We start from the raw sequence: 19915 nt of genomic DNA, 5'->3' as shown, positions 1-19915 counted from the left end.
AATCAGCCCTGCCAATCCTTGGGAACAAGATGCCACTCTGTTGTGCAAAGCATTGTGCTTGGCACTGGGAAGGGACACCAGTGGACTGTTTTTAACTACTAGAGATTTTGTAGAACGGTAGGCAAATTACAGTGGCTACACAGTTCTGATTGTATCTTGACTACTTCCACTTACAGGATTTTAGATGTTTCCTCCTGTATTCAGGATGACACCAGCATTCTTAACATGGCCTACAAGGCTGCTTTTTTGTTGTAGGGTGCTACCTCTTTAGACTAATCTTGCTCTGCTCTCTGCCTTGCCACCTAAGTTCTAGACACATGTCCGTTTCACACTAATCCACTTGTCATGCTCCCTCAGACAAGAGGCTCTGCCTCTGTTGTCTCTCTTTTCATCAAGTTCAACTTATACTCTTACTTTATATCTGAGAAAAAAGTGTCACTTCCTCAGGGAAATTTCTCACAGCCTTAATAGGTTAAAACCTCATGCTATCATGTATTTCCTAAATAACACGTGGCATATTATGACTTTGCATTTGTTTATGATCTGTCTCACTGACTGAACTGTAAAGGCCATGTCAGCAAGAACGTTGTCTGCTATTAGATAACATTTTATCTCCAGTGCCTAGTGTAGTGCCTGACACATAGTGGGCATTCAATAAATATTTGTTCAGTGAATAAGAGATAAAGAAGTGAATGAATAACATGATATACATAAGAAAATAATATGTTCAATAAGAGAAGTCCCGCCAAAGTACTAGGAATTCAGAGGAATAAATGAATTCCCCAAATGACTAAGTGTAGAATACATGAAGGTGACAACTATTATTGCATTCCTTGAAGAAGGCAGAGGCTGAGAATTTTGCCACATCACATTGGATGATACAAATTCTGACAATCTGTGATGATGAGCCTCTCTCTGACAAAGTGTATTTCATTAAGCACTCCCGTAAATCACCCCAGTGAATCACCTCATAGAAGGATCACATTTGCCATCATTATCATAAGATACTGGTGCTGATTCCATTAGGCCAAAGGGCTATCTTGGAATTCTCATATTAAAATCTCTGAAGATTATTATTTTGTCATTTGAAAGAACCATCTAGTTTGCTAGAATTTCATTTGAGAAACGCTGGGTCTTGATTATACAGGACAAAGTTGTAATGGTCCTGAGAGTTTACCATTAATAGCTCATTGGTGTTGACAGGGTGAAAAGTGTTAATGCTGTAGTGTAAGTCATCACATCTTCAAACCACTTAATCCCTTCTTGCTAATGAGAGTCAGCCATTCTCAGCCTACATTAGACCTTAGTGCAGTCTCCAAGAGAAGAAAACCCCAAATGTGGGTGAAACTAGAACTGCTGGGGTAGGGGTAGGTGGTTGTCATTGCCCTTCCGGTCTCCTGAGCCACTTAGACCTCTGTCCCCATCTCATGCAGAGTTTCTACTCAGCCATAGGAGAGAGCCCTGTCTTCTGATACCTTCTGAAATCTCCTGGACTGTACCTTCCATGCACTTCCTTTGTGTTTAATAGGCAGAGTTATTATCGTCATCTCTCAGTAAATGTAGTGGAGTGACAAAACCTTCCCAATGCCCTGCCAATGATGTCACTCACTTCTGTGGTGGTTGTGACTCTGTCGCTGCTGGTGAAGACCTTTCTCAGGAAAAGGAGCAAAGTCTGCAGGCTTTGTGCCAACAGTGTCCAACTTACTCCATAAACTAGCAGTTGTTGGGATGGTTTCTGCAGGGCAGATCTCTTATTTCTTTAATCACTGGTAATAATGATGTTTTTGTCATATTAAAGGGGAAAGAAGAGAAGCGATTGAGAATAGTTTGAGAGGATGACTGTGCCGTCTCTCAGGTCCAGTGACAAGAGGACTACAATGGGTAGCTTTCAGAACTACATATGGTCTTCCTTCCGAGGGAGTTGATTAAGCGACTCCGGATGAAATTGAAATCCTGTGATTTGACCTTTGTCTGGCCTGGGAGGGCTGCAATTCGCATAACAATTTCCTTTTGTTCTTTGTTTGGAGTTATTAATCCAACATGAGCCTCGAATTAATCAGGGGTAGTGCATAGCTACATTTCTAATTCACAGCTCCGCTGCTTGTGTCTTTTTTAATTAAGGCCGAATGATAGCATGCCTTAGCCCTGATTGCCACACTTGCTAACCACACATTGAGGGATGAAGAGGCTAAACAGGCAGAATGAGATTACTTCAAGGTTTCACTTAATTGTTTTCTTCCTTTAAGTAAAGAGCACTGCCTGAACATTGTTAATTCTGAACTGGGAGAGTTTCTTTTGTCTGTTTTTGCTTGTCTTGACTTTGGAATAGGGTGGAGAGAAACCCAGGTTTGTGTTAGTAACCTCAGGTGTAATGATCAAAGAGATTACTCGAGTCATAATTTCAGTTACTGATTTGAACTACATCATCATGGGCCATCGGGGGTTGGTTAATGTTGAGGTTCAAGTCAAAGAACTTTGACCCTTAGTTATCTACATGTTGTATAGAGTTTGGTGCCTTTGATATACTTAAGGACTGCTCAACATTGATTCATCAAAATGTTGTAGGAGTAAATCAGTTTAAAAATGACTCCAATGTGACTTAAATTTTCCAGAATTCAGTATCACATGGTTCTTTTACTTTGTTCAAAGGGATTTAATTACTAAAAGGGCCTAATTATAGTTTAGCTTCACCAAACTTGCTTTGGCACACAGTGTGGAACCAGGATGCATCCACGTGAGGTTTTAGTAATAATTTTTCCCCTTTGGTAAAAGTAATTAATTGCCTCCATTCCCTCAACTGCTTCTCGTAGTTTAAGAGGGAAATATAATTTACAGATCTAGATCAAATGATGTTAAGTAAAATGGAGCTTCAGTTCACCAAGTTACTAAGCCTTTCCCTGGAAGAAAATGGCTTCTTAGAGTAGTAAATCAACTCTGAGACACTGGGCACATTTAATTAACCGCAGTTGCAGTGAGCTTGTGAGGATTGTTGTACGACTCCACAGGTAACTTACTCCCACCTCCAAGTGTCTGACTAACCTAGGAGAAATTGACTCTTCATCACTATATATTTTAAGCTTTACACAAAGATGCAGTGTGAAATAAACATAGCTGTTCACTTGCTCTATGACCATTTCCTTTCTGAGACTCAGGCCTCAGAATAAACAACAAACAAATAGCAGGACGTTGGGCCAGAGGATCGCTATGGTTCCTTTCATCTTTAAAACTTTATAATTCTATGTATCTGTAATTCATTTCCATTCCCAGAGTTGGCAATTTATTTTTCTAGTTCTGTTTTGGATCTATGAAAATTAGTAGGCCTCCCTTGGGTAGAGATATCTGTATGTTATCTAAAGAATTAAAGGCTGGAAAGCATTTTTATTTAAATGCATTGTAGTTGGGCATGGTGGCTCATGCCTGTAATCCTAGCACTTTGGGAGGCCAAGGCAGGGGGATGGCTTGAGTTCAGGAGTTCGAGACCAGCCTGGGCAACATAGTGAGGCCTCATCTCTACAACATATTTTTTTTTCTAAAAATTAGATGGTCATGGTGGCATGCGAGACCAGCCTGGGCAACTTAGTGAGACCTCATCTGTACAACATATTTTTTTTCTAAAAATTATATGGGCATGGTGGCATGCAGCTGTAGTCTCAGCTACCAGGTGGTGGAGGGGGATGATTGCTAGTGCCCAGAAGGTTGAGGCTGTAGTGAGCTGTGATAGTGCCACTGCACTTCAGCTTGGGTTACACAGTGAGACCCTGTCTCAAAAAAATGCAGGATTATATTTTAAATTGATCAATGTCGTATTGTGTTTGCTAATTTTTGAATAAGAATTCTGTGTGAAGGGGAGTATTTTAGAGAATATAATTCAATTTCTAGAGGAAAGGACATTGAACTGGGAGTCAGGGAACCTCATGCCAGATTATAGCTCTGCTTTTTTCTTTTCTTTTCTTTTCTTTTCTTTTCTTTTTTTTTTTTTTTTGAGACAGAGTCTTACTCTGTCATCGAGGCTGGAGTGCAATGGGTGAGATCTCAGCTAACTGCAATCTCCACCTCCCAGGTTCAAGAGATTCTGCTGCCTCAGTCTCCTGAGAAACTGGGATTATAGGCATATGTCACCATGCCCAGCTAATTTTTGTATTTTGTATTTTGTATTTTTAGTAGGGTTTTGCCGTGTTGGTCAGGGTGATCTTGAACTCCTGACCTCAGGTGATCCTCATGCCTCGGCCTCCCAAAGTACTGGGATTACAGGTATGAGCCACTGCACCCAGCCACCTCTGCTCTTGTAAATATGACCTAAAGTGTTGAAGTCTCATTTCCAACTTATGCAAAATTAAGAGTCCTTCCAATCCTGATTTTCTGTAATTCTAATAATTTCATCACAATTAGGACTTTGGAACCACTGCATCAGATATGTTGAATATTACGTTTTTCTTTCCTAAAATATTTTCAGCTGTTTATGGATAAATACATAGAAAAATACAGGTTAAAAAATGCTAAGCAAATGATAAAACAGCAACAAACTGCAAGGGAGAAGGTATTTTAGTCCATATTTTAAATTCTAATTTTCACTTTTAGAATCTTTTAGAAGAGGCTGTGAGGTGGACACGATCAGGGAGGCTGGGCTGAAAAGAAGAATCTCTGGGAAAGCAGGTGATGTGGGGGCAGATAAAGGAAGATGGAGGTGTGAAGGAAGGATTTAAGAGGATAAGACTGATTTGAGCATGTGTATATTGATTAAGGAGAATGAGCTGGTAGAACAGAAGACAAAAGAAGGTTTGGGAAAAACTGATGGAGCAAGATCCTGAGCTAATGTGAGCAGAGTGGATCCCAATCATTAGTGGGGGTTAACCTCAAACAGAGGGAAAGATGCCTAGTCCTCTGATAATGCATCTTTCCGGCAGAGATGTTTTAAGGAGGGTTGCAGAAAGTGATGTGTGTGTGGACGAGGCAGGTAGTACATCCCTATGGGAAGTGAGGTCATCTGAAAATGATGGTGATAGAGAAGTGAAGAAAATAGTGAAGGTTGGAGACAGCTGTGAAAATGAGTGAAAGGAGATGTGAAACGACAACTGAGAAGATTCTTGAGTAGGGATAAGAGCACAGGTCTGCCTGGGGTAGTGGCCCTGGTCTGTGGAGTTGCATGCTTCTCTTTTCTTTATTATTATTATTATTATTATTATTTATTATTATTTGAGATAGAGTCTCACTCTGTCACTGAGTGTCAGGTTCGAGTGCAGTGGCACGATCTTGGCTCACTGCAACCTCCACCTCCTGTGTTCAAGTGATTCTCCTGCCTCAGTCTCCCAAGTAGCTGGGATTACAGGCGTGCACCACCACGCCCTGATACATTTTTTTTTTTGCATTTTTAATAGAGATGGGGTTTCACCGTGTTGGCCAGGCTGGTCTCAAACTTCTGGCCTCAAGTGATCCACCTCCCTCAGCCTCCCAAAGTGCTGGGATTACAGGCATGAGCCACCACGCCTAACCTGTTGCGTGATTTTCTCCAGCTGAGTTCAGCTACCTCAGGTTGGATGTGCAGAAGAGACAGGTTGTTGGATTGAGTCAGGATGGGAGCTTCTGAAAAAGAAATGCACAGAGATAAAGAGGACCTTATATGCATTGGTGCCTTTGCCTTATTAATTCCTCAAACAAATTTAAAAGACAAACACAATTATTGACAGTTTAAAGAGTTGTTAAATGGGGCCACTAGAGTCTTGATAATGCCTCACAAATATTCTTGTCCCAACACTGTATACAGTCTGTTAATAGTTTGACACATTCTTTTTCATTATTTCCACCAAAAATATTATATTGAGTCACTCAGTGAATTCTTTGGATAAGAACATTTCTTGTAAGGTTTACATAAAACTGAAAAGTAAAGTGGTTTTGGTGAGTAGATCTCATTTTACAGTAAACATCAAATCTATGGAAAATCTAGAAGCAGAAACCCAGATAACTATGATCACCAATCTTTGGTTTTCAGCACGGTGTCACAGCCTTTTGCTCTCTTTCTCTGTTGGCTGAGATTCAATTAAAAAAAAAAAAAAAAAAAAAAAAAAAAAAACTTTGGAAAAGGTTGATAGTCCTATGCAAGTCAATATATTATGGCCACATTTCCAAAAGGCGGATGCCAAACTCTTTGGGGTTGTGATATACCCAGATGGTCTCCTTTTTTTTTTTTTTTGCATTTCTGCAAATGTTATTACCAAATACAACAATTTTTCCTCCAAAGTCATTAGAGCCCATTTGGCACCTTCTCTAATCTGTCCTACTTGTTACCTTTTAATTACTCTGTGAGGGGATCTAGTTGTCTTGTTGTTGCTGAGGGCCAGATGACCAAGGGGTTAATGCTTTTTCTGTCCCTGGCCAATTGGTTTTTAGTCAGTAGTTATTTATGGGGAAGTCCAGGGACCATTAGTTCTCAAGTATGTGCAGCTGTACTCCTCACAATTACTCGTCCATAAGCAAATGTGGACTTACTTTTTGTGTATGGTTGTTTTTTTTCCCCTGATTGGTTAGACAATCTGTTGCCATTTATGAATGATTCTTGTTGATGCAAAACATGGCATTGGATTCTGTTTTATTATTTGGATTCCATGTTTCATAGGGTGCTGTAATCTTGATTTAGACAAGGCATGAGGGTATGTACCTCCTGTCACTAGTGACAAATTGCTCCTGGGTAGCAAAATGTGAAATCTTGCCCACCGCATGTTAGCGGCACCATTCTCCCAAAATCAGCATAGGTGCTGATGATCCTCATTGTGAAATCACTGACTGGTTGGTCTTGGCCTTTCTTCCTCATGCTCTGTTCTTTTGGACATAAGGTAGAGATTACTATTAATGGTTCTTTCAGTTCCTAGGAGCTCCTCCCTCTGTGCTGTCTTACTGTGATTTTTTTTTCTGTCCCCATTGAATGGTAGTCTTTGATGTCACACAAGAGAATACTGTTGGCTAACAGTCTGGAGGCTGCTTCATTTGAGCTAACCACCACATGAAAACAAATGTGATCCATCATATTTCATTAACTAGCTGTCCTCCTTTTGGGTGCCCTTTTTTGATGTCAGAGTTGCATCCTGACAGGAATCAGAAAGATACGTGTGATTAAGAACAGTAATAATGCTTATTGCATTGTATTGTAAATTACCTTCCTGGGCCCTGCTACTTTATCAGCCCCACTGGCATTGGCTCCCGTACATTTTTGACTACTCAGTATATACAGTGTATTAGCGCAATGGAGATCATTATGTGGCCTGTATTTGAGTCATTTTTATTTAAGATGCCAAACAATAAGCTGTTGATTGGGGGAACAAGAGGCGAACAATAATGTTCTGTGTCACATAATACACCACCATTTTCCAGCTTTGCTTTAGAAGGGCCCTCTTTATTGTTTTTGTATAAAAATGGTTCTTAGGAGGAGGAATATTTTGCTGAGGTATGTCATTATTTTGCAAATTTCTATTATCTCATCATGTTGTCTTCATTGTAAATTGCAGCTAATTAGGAACCTAGTTAGAGCCCCAGCTTTGAGGCTGGCTTTTTTGTGAAAAGAGCCCACCGATTACCGCACTACAAGAGAGGAAGGGAGAGAAAAAGGAGATTAATCTGGTTACCTAGGCGACACTCGCTTCCATCTGCGAGGAACAATACATTTTTGTTTCCTTGGCTCAGTTCAGATCTGTTTTGTTTAGAGGGGGAAAAAAGGGAGAGAGAGAAAGAGAGAGAGAGAGACAGAAAGAGAAAGAGAGAGAGAGGGAAAGAGAGAACCTAGCTCCACAGCAATGATGAAATCTGCCTAGCCCAGGCTTATGTGCTTGATTCCTCTACAAGTTAGGGGTCTCTGGTGAGTGAGAACATGAAAGAGATAAGCTCCAAAGTTGTCAAAGGTCATGACCTTGCCACACAAAGCCAGACATGACCTTGCCACACAAAGCCAGCAGTTTTACCTCTAAATCCCCTTCTCCCAAAAAGCACTTAATGAAATAATATACTGTGCTTCTCAACATGCTGTAGTCTATATTAGGAACAAGGCCCCCTGATTGTGAATTTAAGGAGTCATTTAAAATTTCATACTAAATAATCAGTGATTGTAAGAAGCTACTACTTATGGGTCCAGGTTTTGTCTATGCAACTTAACTTAGACTTTTCTACTTTTTTTTTCTCCAAGTGACTTTCCCAAAACCTACCATTTTATGGTAACACACAATGTTTGACGTATGAGTTGACTTTTCAATGGATGAAACAAACCTATTGAATCTACCCAAGATCGAGGCTTATTAACTACTCAATTCCAGTTGGCATTTGTTGTACATCAAACTTTTAAGTCTTTAGAAGGATGGCCATTTACTTCGCTCAGACATGGGTGGTGCTGCCAGATTGTTTGCTGCCTTTTACATAGTCACCAGAGAAAGGGCTGAGGATGGAGCAGGAACTGAAAGAGGCTAAAAGGCTCAGAAATCTCAGGGCTTCTTTAGGCATGCTGGCTAAACGCACAGCCTCTGATGAGCATAATGCTTTCCCCATCGTGTTCTCACAGGTTGGTATGCCATCATGCATAACGAGTAGTTACCCGGAAAGGTTATATGTGATGACATACAGTTAAAGGAGACTCTAAGAGAGAAATGTTGGCTTATCTGAGCTTTCCAGTCATAGAATGTATTGATGAAATAAGAGCAACTAGCTTATTTTAAAATGCCCTGTGGAATCCATGCTTCATACCCGTGGGTGTCTCCTCATCAGTTCTGTTTCTGAAATCCATTGCTAATAAAAGAAAGTAAATCTTTTCATAAAAACTACAAGTCATGAAGGGTTCTCAGATTCTTCTACACTAATAGACTAATAGACACTTCTCTTCAAATGGTATTACCCATCTCTCTTGTCTTGTTTGCAAATGGGAAGAAGATACCAACCCAAATTGATTGTGTTTATCACTCATCTAGCCATCTAAAACAGCTGTGCTTTGTCTTATTTCCACTATACCCTTTGGGCAGCTCCAAATGGGGTATCTCATGTGAAATAGGATGGATACGTGTTCTTAGAAATCTATGAAAACCATTTAAACTATGACATTCTAATTTGTTCTAATATTTACTGTATTTTATGGATAAAAATAATAAACCTTACTTTATATCTCAAACTTCAGCTTTAAAAATGGTCTTCTATTTGTTATGCCCTTGAAGGAAATCAAATTAGTTTTGCAATTTTCCCATGAGTCCCTCAAATAAGATCAGATGCAAATGAGTTCACTATAGCAGACCCTCCACAAGGATCTTCTCCAAGTATCTTTTTACTATGTAAAGGACAAATTACCAAATTCCACATTGTTATTAAAAACTAGAGCACCTTTCTGAAGTTTGGGAAACCAGGGTTGCTCTTGGCAATGGCAAAGATTAAATACGCAGATATGTTTTAGAAATTCTCTTTTTAAATTGACAAATGAAATGGTCTCTTCTTATCTATGAATGAACATTTTTTATTAAAATTATTAAGCTGTCTTAGGTTTTGAGGGGACGTGTTCTCAATACCTCTTTTTTATTATGAAGAAAGTAAGTTTCGTAGATATACAGAGAAGTAGTTATAGCAGTTAAGTCAACACTGCTCAGACTAGCCTTCTTTACAGAAAGTATTGAAGCTCCAATGTGTACTTAATTAAGAGGGCACCATTATATTTTTTCTCATCTGTTTGCAGAGTCAGTCCATCCAGTTCCTGCTCTAAGCTTGACTAGAGTCACATACAGAACCTCATCTCTTTATAAAGGCTTTGACTGATAATATGCTGTAAAGGTCGGAAAATATAAAATGTGAAGATGATTTAGTATGTGCAGAAACTTTTTTTGTTCATGTTGGATAAGACACAATTTTTGAACCACAAATGTATTAATTTTTTATGGGAATGAAGTGATCACCAAATGAGATGGCAATACCTACTTATCAATATGATTTATCAATAGTTCATATTGCTTCTACTGAATAGGTTTATGGTGCTTCTATTGAATAGATTTAGGAAGTGCTTGGTAGTTCTCCATTGCACTAGTGATGTCTCTTGTCTTCAACACTGATTTACACCTGTTCACCCAACACCTTCGGTATCCACCTCTTAGGATGTAACCTCTAATATTCTGCCCTAAAACAGTGGTTAAAAATGGATGTAGAGGAAAGAGTGCCACCTGCTGATTTCTCATCCTAAAGCTATTATGATTTCCTTGGAGGTTTATCAGACAAGATCTAGCAGTACCTGGTAGTATTTATTAAGCCATAGGTGACAAGTACAAAGCCTAGATTTGTAGGCTACAGTTTTGTAATCATGGTGTTATAAGGATGATTCAGAGATATGCAAGGATTGATCACAAAATGTTTTCCTTCACTTTAAAATTATCTACTGTGAATTATGGGTTTCAAAAAAATTCAAATCCATCATTTCATCAGTTTTTTACATCTCATTGACAATTGTAGACAGTAGGACTTCCATGTCATATGAAATTTCCATGTCCTGAATGTCTTCTGGACTCTTTCCAGTGTGGAAAAATATGTCTGATGTAAGTTACCTTTGTGATGTTGACTTGGAAACTGCCCTCATCAACAAGACTTCTTCATTCTGCTTTGCCAAGGGAACATACTTCATTCTAGTTGCTTGTGTCACTATGGAAAGAAGTTGCTTAAAGTAAAAATAAACAACCACTTGTCTCCTAAATAACCCATTTGCAAATTAAGATTCTAGAAATTTACTATTTCTGTTTTTTTCTGCCAAAGTCAACAATTTGATGAAATTTTGTATTATTAGTACGTAATTACTCACAAAATCAAGAAAGTTAGCAAAAGTGATCTGTGGGTAAAGAACACATAAACTTCTAACTGTTTAATAAAATTGGAAGTCCTTGGGAAAAATGTTCACCTGAGTGTGATTCTGACATCAGATATCTCAGTTTAACCTTCTCTTTTTTTTTACACTTGTATCAACGATTAATAGGAGAAAATAATGTTTTCTCTTGTTAGTCAATTGGCAGAGGGAATGTTCCATGTTAATAGTCATTCATTTAGGAAGACTCCTAATATAAGTATCATTTTAAAAGTTGACCAAGATAATAAATAAACTGCAATAGGGGATAAGTTTCACTTCAGATAAATTATTTTACTATCCTTAACTGTTACTTTAGAATGGTCACTGTTAACTTGTGCCTCCAGTGTTAAGGTGATTTTAACTCCAGTCAACTCAAGCCTGAATCAGGTTGTAGGCACAGCAAGAAGAATGAGCAACAAGAGGTTTTTACCACAAAGGAATAACTCAAGAAATGGGCCAGAACTGTCAATATCTCTTCCTACTCTACAAAATAAAAGTTGTTAACAAAAAATATGGAATCTTCTTCTTTTGGGGCAGTAAAAAGGAAAGAATAGATACAAAGAAGGGAGAGAATTAGGAAAGAAAATACATAAGGAAATTTTTAGTCACAATGGGCTCATCTACAGTTTTAGTAAAATAAAACGTATTTCCCAATCCTGAAACTATAGGAGACCATTATGAAGTTATTGATCTGAATCACCATGGTGGCCACTTGTATTTAGGTAAAATAAATTCGAGTATGTGTGTGTGAGTGTGTATGCATGTACACATGTGAAATGTACACATGTGAATTGTATTTAAGATGAGGAACATTGTTTTCTATTTTTTTAATTTGACTAATTGTAGATAATCTGCAAATAAGCAATCCTGCCTATATGTAAGTATCCCTGCTGTATTACAAGCAATTTTCTAAATAGGCTACTTCAGTTTATTGCTGCATCATTGTCATGATTTCCCCTTTGTTAGAAAATAAATACTTCTGATACATAACTTCTTAAAACGAAAGTAGTGTTTAACAATTATGTTGTCCCTGGGATTTAGTTCACTGGTCTCTTTGGCATCTAAACCCTATTAATATTTCAGAATATTCTTCTTTTTTTTTTGAAACGGAGCATGGCTCTGTCACGCAGGCTGGAGTGCAGGGACACGATCTTGGCTCACTACAGCCTTTGCCCCCCAGGTTCAGACAATTCTTGTGCCTCAGCCTCTTGAGTAGCTGGGACTACAGGCATGTGCCACTACACCGGGCTAATTTTTTTTTTTTTTGTATTTTTAGTAGAGATGGGGTTTCGCCATGTTGGCAAAGCCGGTCATGAGCCCCTGACCGCAAGTGATTCACTTGCCTTGGCCTTCCAAAGTGCTGGGATTACAGGCATGAGCCACAGTACCCGGCCTAGAGTATTATTCTAATTTCTAAAGAAAGATTCTCCAAGAAATGCACAGCACTTAGTAGCAATGGCAATTTTTTAAATAAGGTGCAAATTATCTTTCTTCCTTGTCCCTGGATGATGATTGTGTCCCTTGGTTTGGCCTCTTGTATGTGCAGTTTAGGCAAAGCAACTGCTACCTCCTATTTCTGTTTCTACCTCTATAACATTTTTCTTACGGGGATCAGATTTCTCAGGAGGCAATTCAATGTGTTATTGCTAGTTACTTCCTTTTCAAATTTCTCTCCTCCATACACACATATTCATTCATCTTACACATATTTATTATCTTTGTATTGCCAGACATAATCCTAGGGATACATCTTGGGATATGTGAGGAAACAAAACCAACACAGATCCTTGCCCCTGTGGAACTATAGTCTAGTAGGGAGAAAGGTCAAAAATTAATAAGCTTATCTTGACTCTGGAAACATTGATAAATCTATTGATAAATGGAAAAGTTTCTGGCACATTGTAGATATTCAGTAAATTTTCTAGTTTTGAGAAATTGTTTTATTGCTAGGAAACACATAAAAATAGTATATTTCTACTGATGGAAACTGAATCCAAAGGTTGGACTAGATTTGGATGATTGAATGAAGATAAGAAAATACCAGCTAATGGGATCATGCTAGGCATTGGAAGATACCTTCTTTGCAAGAGGTCAGGGCTGACAATATAATTCCAGAAAGAAATCTCTACTTTGTTCTTTGTCCCTTCTTAAGTTTTTCAAAATTTGTACCTTAATTTAGTAGTTTTTTTTAGTTGCAATTTTGGGGGGAGGGTATAGGGATGGGTGGAAACCCAATACCATTTTGACCAAGCACGGATTTAAACATATTCTTAAATAATGGGACCTGATATCTGTTTATAAAATTCAATCATAAAAATATTCTTGATTAAATACCATAGGCCATCTGTAAGCTTCCATTTTCTTTTTGGCTTTTATAAAATAATGGACGTTTCAAGCCAAAGGCATTAGAGATACTCTGATCTTTTCAATCTCTTCTTGTAATTTGATAACCCCTTGAAAAAATGCTGAAAACCATAGAGCCTGTCACTCCAAAATTTTATACATCCATACATAAGATTCTGCTCTAAATTTGAGGTAATTTGTAGAACCCATGAATCTCTTCAGTGGCTCTCAGATCTGACCTAGGTGTAGTCTACTCTGTTCATTTTACACATGAAAATATAGGATGCAAGTAAGTTTTGATTTATATAAGACCACACAAGCAGTGAATGGCATCCTAAAAATCAAAAAGGCTAATTCCTACCTAGTCTGAATTCTTTCCACTCAGTACCCACTTCTATTTATCTAGAGATGCATTAAAAATCACCCCAACACTCAGAGGCTTAAACAACAATTTGTTATTCTCTTCTGCTCCTGATGTTTGATTGGGTTAAACTGGATGAGTCTCACCTGGAATCTCTTATGTAGTTGTAGTCAGATCACAGCAGGGCTGAAGTCATCTGAAGGCATGGCTGGGCTGGATATCCAAGATAGTTTTTTCACTTATATGGCTGACATGTCTGCTAGGTTGGCTGTAATAGCTGTAAGCTTGGTATCTTTCTTTTCTCTGCAGCCTCTTCACATAGTTAGCTCTTACAAAGCATGGCAGTCTCTTACAGGGCAAGTGACTTCCTCCAAAGTGAACATTTCAGAAGACCTTGACAGAAGCTGCAAGATGTATTATGATCTAGCCTTGGAAGTCATGCAGCATCATTTCTGCTTCATTTTATGGGTCTAAAAGTGAGTCACAAGGCCAACACACAATCTTAAGAGGAGGCGAGTCCATAGGAGTATAAATACTGGAAAGCATGGTTCATTAGGGAGCCATCTTTAGAGGCTAGCTACCACCTACCCAGTTAAGTGTTGGCCATATCTGTCTTTTGGGAGAGAACTTCTTTAATAACATAGGAATTTACCTGCAAGTTATTCAAAATGTGAATATTTAAATTGTAATATTGAAAATGATATATTTTTCAATAGAGTCCATAAGTTTTTTTTACGTAATATTAAAATGGAGGTCATAATACCTTAAAGAAATAACTCAGGGAATTAAGAGCTTGGATATTTTTTCTTTTATATCCTTTTACTTTGAACTAGACCTCAAAAATGTATAGGCAGATTTAATCCAAGCTCTGTACTAGGATGTCCATCTATGCCTCCTGGTAATTGAATTCCACTGACTGACATAATTAGGCCCTATCTGTTAAACCTGTTGTGTCAAAGTCTTCTTGAGTGTCTTCATTTACGTATTTCCAACATTGCAGAAACAATCATAATAGTTGGTTCTGTCAAGGCCCATTGTAGAATGCTTTTATTCTCCGATTGACGGTGATAATAATTGATACTATGTGTCCTCTATATTCGAATAGTTGTTTATTTGGCATAATATTTTGCAAAATGTGCACCGAAAATCCTTAAAAAGTGTTTTGGTAAAAGTACCTTCATCCATTTTTCACTCTTGTCATCTCAAATGGTTTGGATCAAACTGTCCCTAAATTAGTAGACTAGAAAAATAGCAATCTTAGTCTCTTGTTTCAGATATTCCTGGTCTCTTTAGTTATTTCTCTCTATAGACATTTCTAGTTTATTGAGTGGTAGTTATACTTTAAAATACCAAAGAAGATATACTTTTTCTGTCAGCTCATTTCTTAAATTTAATTAGGAAGGCTTTGTGAGACTATTTAGAAACTAAAGAAATGGATGTAGCATAAAATAATTCAGAAATAATGGAAGATTAAGGACTTAAGTACCCCCTAAATCTTACTTACTGCCTCTGTTTCTTCAGTTAAGATATATATATATGTGTGTGTGTGTATATATATATATATATTTTTTTTTGAGATGAAGTCTCGCTCTGTCACCTAGGATGGAGTAAAATGGCACGAGCTCAGCTCACTGCAACCTCCACCTCCTGGATTCAAGTGGTTCTCCCATCTCAGCCTCATGAGTAGCTGGGATAACAGGCGTGCGCCATTATGCCCAGCTAATTTTTGTGTTTTTGTAGACACGGGGTTTCACCATGTTGGCCAGGTTGGTCTCAATTTCCTGTCCTCAGGTGATCTGCCTGCCTTGGCTTTCCAAAGTGCTGGGATTACAGGCGTGAGCCACCATGGCCGGCTTCAGTTAAGATATTAATACTAATCAGAATCAGCTAAGACTTATTTGGCGTTATTTGAGGAGGATTAATCAATAGATCTTTTCTGTCTGATTGTTTTTTTAAATAGCCGTTATAAGACAGATGAGGACTAAAAGATTACCTTTATTACTGATAAAGGTGATATCAGAGAATAAGGACAGGGAATCTTCCTAACACTGAGTTCCAGGATCAGGCAGATTTGCCTACCCAATCCTGGAAGGAGTAGACAAGGACAGTCCTGGAAGGAGTGGCACAGGTCCAGTCACAGATCACAAGGACAACTTGTGATCTCTGTAAACATCCAGCTCCCGAGACAAAAAAAAAAAAAAAAAGAGAGAGAGAGAGAAGGGGACTGAGTGACTTATGCTCAATTTCTGCTTCTAAACCCACCAGAAGAAGAAAAACAGCTCTGCACCTCCCTTAGAAAGCAGTAAATAAGGGGACCATGATAAACAGAATTTCAGGACAATGGGACTCCACAAGTAAGGTCAACAAGAAGAATGCGTTTTGCCACTAATATTCCCCAGCTTTTTGTTATTGTAACATCTTAGGATTCATCATTTAACCAGTAATGAGAGAGTATATTAAAAGATTCTCTTACTTTCCTTTTCCAGTCAACTTCCTATTTTAATATTCTTTCTGTTCTACTATCCTGATGAAAAGATGGGGACCTTCTTTTTGTGCGTAAGAGTGACCACTGGATGCTGTAACAAATGCTTTCCTATTTACTGACTGGGTCTGAGTAATACTTTTTTCCCATTGAAGATTATTACAAAAGCCTTTGACATCAAGAGCCTATTTAAATTAGCCAGTGATAAACCTAGCTTAAGGAATGAATAAGATTGGGTATCAATGCAAAAACTGTTCTGCTTGCAGATTGAAGGTTCAAGCACTACTTCCAGGATCTTTCTTCTCTATATTTTATTCCATAAGAAAAGCTTCTGCAATAAATATATAGTAAATATTTCCAAGCCCCGAAAATGTATGGTATAGCGCTATATTTAGCTTCTCTGTATTTTAATAAAAAGTTTTCTAAAATATAATTTCAAGTTCTCTCATGCATGGTGACAGTTATATCTGCGACATCATTCATTCACTCAATGAGTAGTTACATCGAGTTCCTAGTATGTGCCAAATATTCTAGAGCACTTATGTTATTTAGTAATGGATTTTAAAGAAATATCATGAGGAAAACGTATAAACTAAAGGGGATGAGACAGGACAGAAGACCTGTTTTAGGCAGAGAAGTCCTCTTCAATGAAGTTGCAAATGGTTAGTGCACTTAGTGAAGAAATGAGTCATGGAGATGTCGGACTGATTGTGGAACTGCATGCCAGACAGAGAGAATTGTAGATGAAAAGGCTCTGAGGCAGAAACACGATAGCACACAACTTGCATTAGAATGTGGGCAAATGTAACAAAAGGACTGCATTTTTACCATGAATTTGATATTTAGTAACAAGAAAAATATCAGAATATTTTACTAAAAATTACGCTCTATATTATAGATGCTTCTTTTCTAATAATCATGTAATTAAAGATCAGTCATATTTCTCTTCAATAATTTAAAATAGCTTTATTGAAATGTCATTTGCATACTTCAGAATTCACCAATTTTGTGTTTATAAGTCATTTTTTTTTTGTAAGTTTATAGAGCTGTGCTACCTACCATCACCACAGTACAGATTTAGAACATTTCCATCATCCTCAAAAAGATACCTCGTGTCCATTTGCAGTTAATCTTTGTTCCAGGTTTGTGGATTTGCGTTTTTGGACATTTAATATAATTGGAATCATACAATATGTAGTCTTCTGGCTTCACCTTCTTTTGCTTAGGGTAATATTTTTGAGTTTACTCCAAGTTTTAGCATGCATCGACTATTTGTTACTTTCTGTTGCTGAATAATATTGTATTAATGGATAAACATTTTGTTTATTCTTTCACCCATTGATGAAAATCTGGATTACTTTACAATTTTTTTTGTCTATTATGACTAATGATGCTATGACATTCACATTCAAATATTTGTGTGGACATATGTTTAATCTCTTTGGATATCTAAGAGTGGAATTGCTAGATTTTATGGTAAATTTATTTTTAACTCTTTATGAAACTGCTAAACTGTTCAATGTGGCTACATGATTTTACATACCTAGCAGCAATATATATGCAGGTGCTGGTTTCTCCACATTCTAGCCAAGGTTTGTTATTGTATGTCTTCCTAAAATATGGCCATCATTGTGAGTGTGTAGTGATATCTCATCATGGTTTTAATTTGCATTTCCCTAAAGAGTAATGTTTCTGATCATCTTTTTATACGTATATAGCTATTCCTTGTGTATCTTCTTTGATGAAATGTCTTTTCATATCTCTAGTGAATTTGTAATTGAGCTGTTTCTTTTTTTTTTTTTTGCCACATTTTCTTTTTTTTTTTTTTTTTTTTTTAAACTTGTATTTATTTATTTATTTATTTATTTATTTTTTATTATACTTTAAGTTCTAGGGTACATGTGCATAACGTGCAGGTTTGTTACATATGTATACTTCTGCCATGTTGGTGTGCTGCACCCATCAACTCGTCAGCACCCATCAATTCATCATTTATATCATGTATAACTCCCCAATGCAATCCCTCCCTCATCCCCCCTCCCCCATCCCCATGATAGGCCCCAGTGCGTGATGTTCCCCTTCCCGAGTCCAAGTGATCTCATTGTTCAGTTCCCACCTATGAGTGAGAACATGCGGTGTTTGGTTTTCTCTTCTTGTGATAGTTTGCTAAGAATGATGGTTTCCAGCTGCATCCATGTCCCTACAAAGGACGCAAACTCATCCTTTTTTATGGCTGCATAGTATTCCATGGTGTATATGTGCCACATTTTCTTAATCCAGTCTGTCACAGATGGACATTTGGGTTGATTCCAAGTCTTTGCTATTGTGAATAGTGCCGCAATAAACATACGTGTGCATGTGTCTTTGTAGTAGAATAATTTATAATCCTTTGGGTATATACCCAGTAGTGGGATGGCTGGGTCATATGGTACATCTAGTTCTAGATCCTTGAGGAATTGCCATACTGTTTTCCATAATGGTTGAACTAGTTTACAATCCCACCAACAGTGTAAAAGTGTTCCTATTTCTCCACATCCTCTCCAACACCTGTTGTTTCCTGACTTCTTAATGATTGCCATTCTGACTGGTGTGAGATGGTATCTCATTGTGGTTTTGATTTGCATTTCTCTGATGGCGAGTGACGATGAGCATTTTTTCATGTGTCTGTTGGCTGTATGAATATCTTCTTTTGAGAAATGTCTGTTCATATCCTTTGCCCACTTTTTGATGGGGTTGTTTGTTTTTTTCTCGTATATTTGTTTGAGTTCTTTGTAGATTCTGGATATTAGCCCTTTGTCAGATGAGTAGGTTGCAAAAATTTTCTCCCATTCTGTAGGTTGCCTGTTCACTCTGATGGTAGTTTCTTTTGCTGTGCAGAAGCTCTTTAGTTTAATTAGATCCCATTTGTCAATTTTTGCTTTTGCTGCCGTTGCTTTTGGTGTTTTAGACATGAAGTCCTTGCCCATGCCTATGTCCTGAATGGTACTACCTAGATTTTCTTCTAGGGTTTTTATGGTATTAGGTCTAACATTTAAGTCTCTAATCCATCTTGAATTAATCTTCGTATAAGGGGTAAGGAAAGGATCCAGTTTCAGCTTTCTACTTATGGCTAGCCAATTTTCCCAGCACCATTGATTAAATAGGGAATCCTTTCCCCATTTCTTGTTTCTCTCAGGTTTGTCAAAGATCAGATGGCTGTAGATGTGCGGTATTATTTCTGAGGACTCTGTTCTGTTCCATTGGTCTATAGCTCTGTTTTGGTACCAGTACCATGCTGTTTTGGTTACTGTAGCCTTGTAGTATAGTTTGAAGTCAGGTAGCGTGACGCCTCCAGCTTTGTCCTTTTGACTTAGGATTGTCTTGGCAATGCGGGCTCTTTTTTGGTTCCATATGAACTTTAAAGCAGTTTTTTCCAATTCTGTGAAGAAACTCATTGGTAGCTTGATGGGGATGGCATTGAATCTATAAATAACCTTGGGCAGTATGGCCATTTTCACGATATTGATTCTTCCTATCCATGAGCATGGTATGTTCTTCCATTTGTTTGTGTCCTCTTTGATTTCACTGAGCAGTGGTTTGTAGTTCTCCTTGAAGAGGTCCTTGACATCCCTTGTAAGCTGGATTCCTAGGTATTTTATTCTCTTTGAAGCAATTGTGAATGGAAGTTCATTCCTGATTTGGCTCTCTGCTTGTCTGTTACTGGTGTATAAGAATGCTTGTGATTTTTGCACATTAATTTTGTATCCTGAGACTTTGTTGAAGTTCCTTATCAGCTTAAGGAGATTTTGGGCTGAGACGATGGGGTTTTCTAAGTATACAATCATGTCATCTGCAAACAGGGACACTTTGACTTCTTCTTTTCCTAACTGGATACCCTTGATTTCTTTCTCTT

The 19915-nt window shown here is 37.8% G+C and overlaps 1 protein-coding gene across 1 annotated transcript in view; it reads left to right on the top strand.

Annotated features, from left to right (window-relative positions):
• SOX5 (SRY-box transcription factor 5) overlaps window positions 1-19915 on the top strand; it is a 694017-nt gene that overhangs the window by 198744 nt on the left and 475358 nt on the right. The window lies entirely within an intron of this gene.

This window comes from Rhinopithecus roxellana, chromosome 10, assembly GCF_007565055.1.
Source record: "Rhinopithecus roxellana isolate Shanxi Qingling chromosome 10, ASM756505v1, whole genome shotgun sequence".
NCBI lineage: Eukaryota > Metazoa > Chordata > Mammalia > Primates > Cercopithecidae > Rhinopithecus > Rhinopithecus roxellana.
This window is presented reverse-complemented; position numbering and strand designations above follow the sequence as displayed.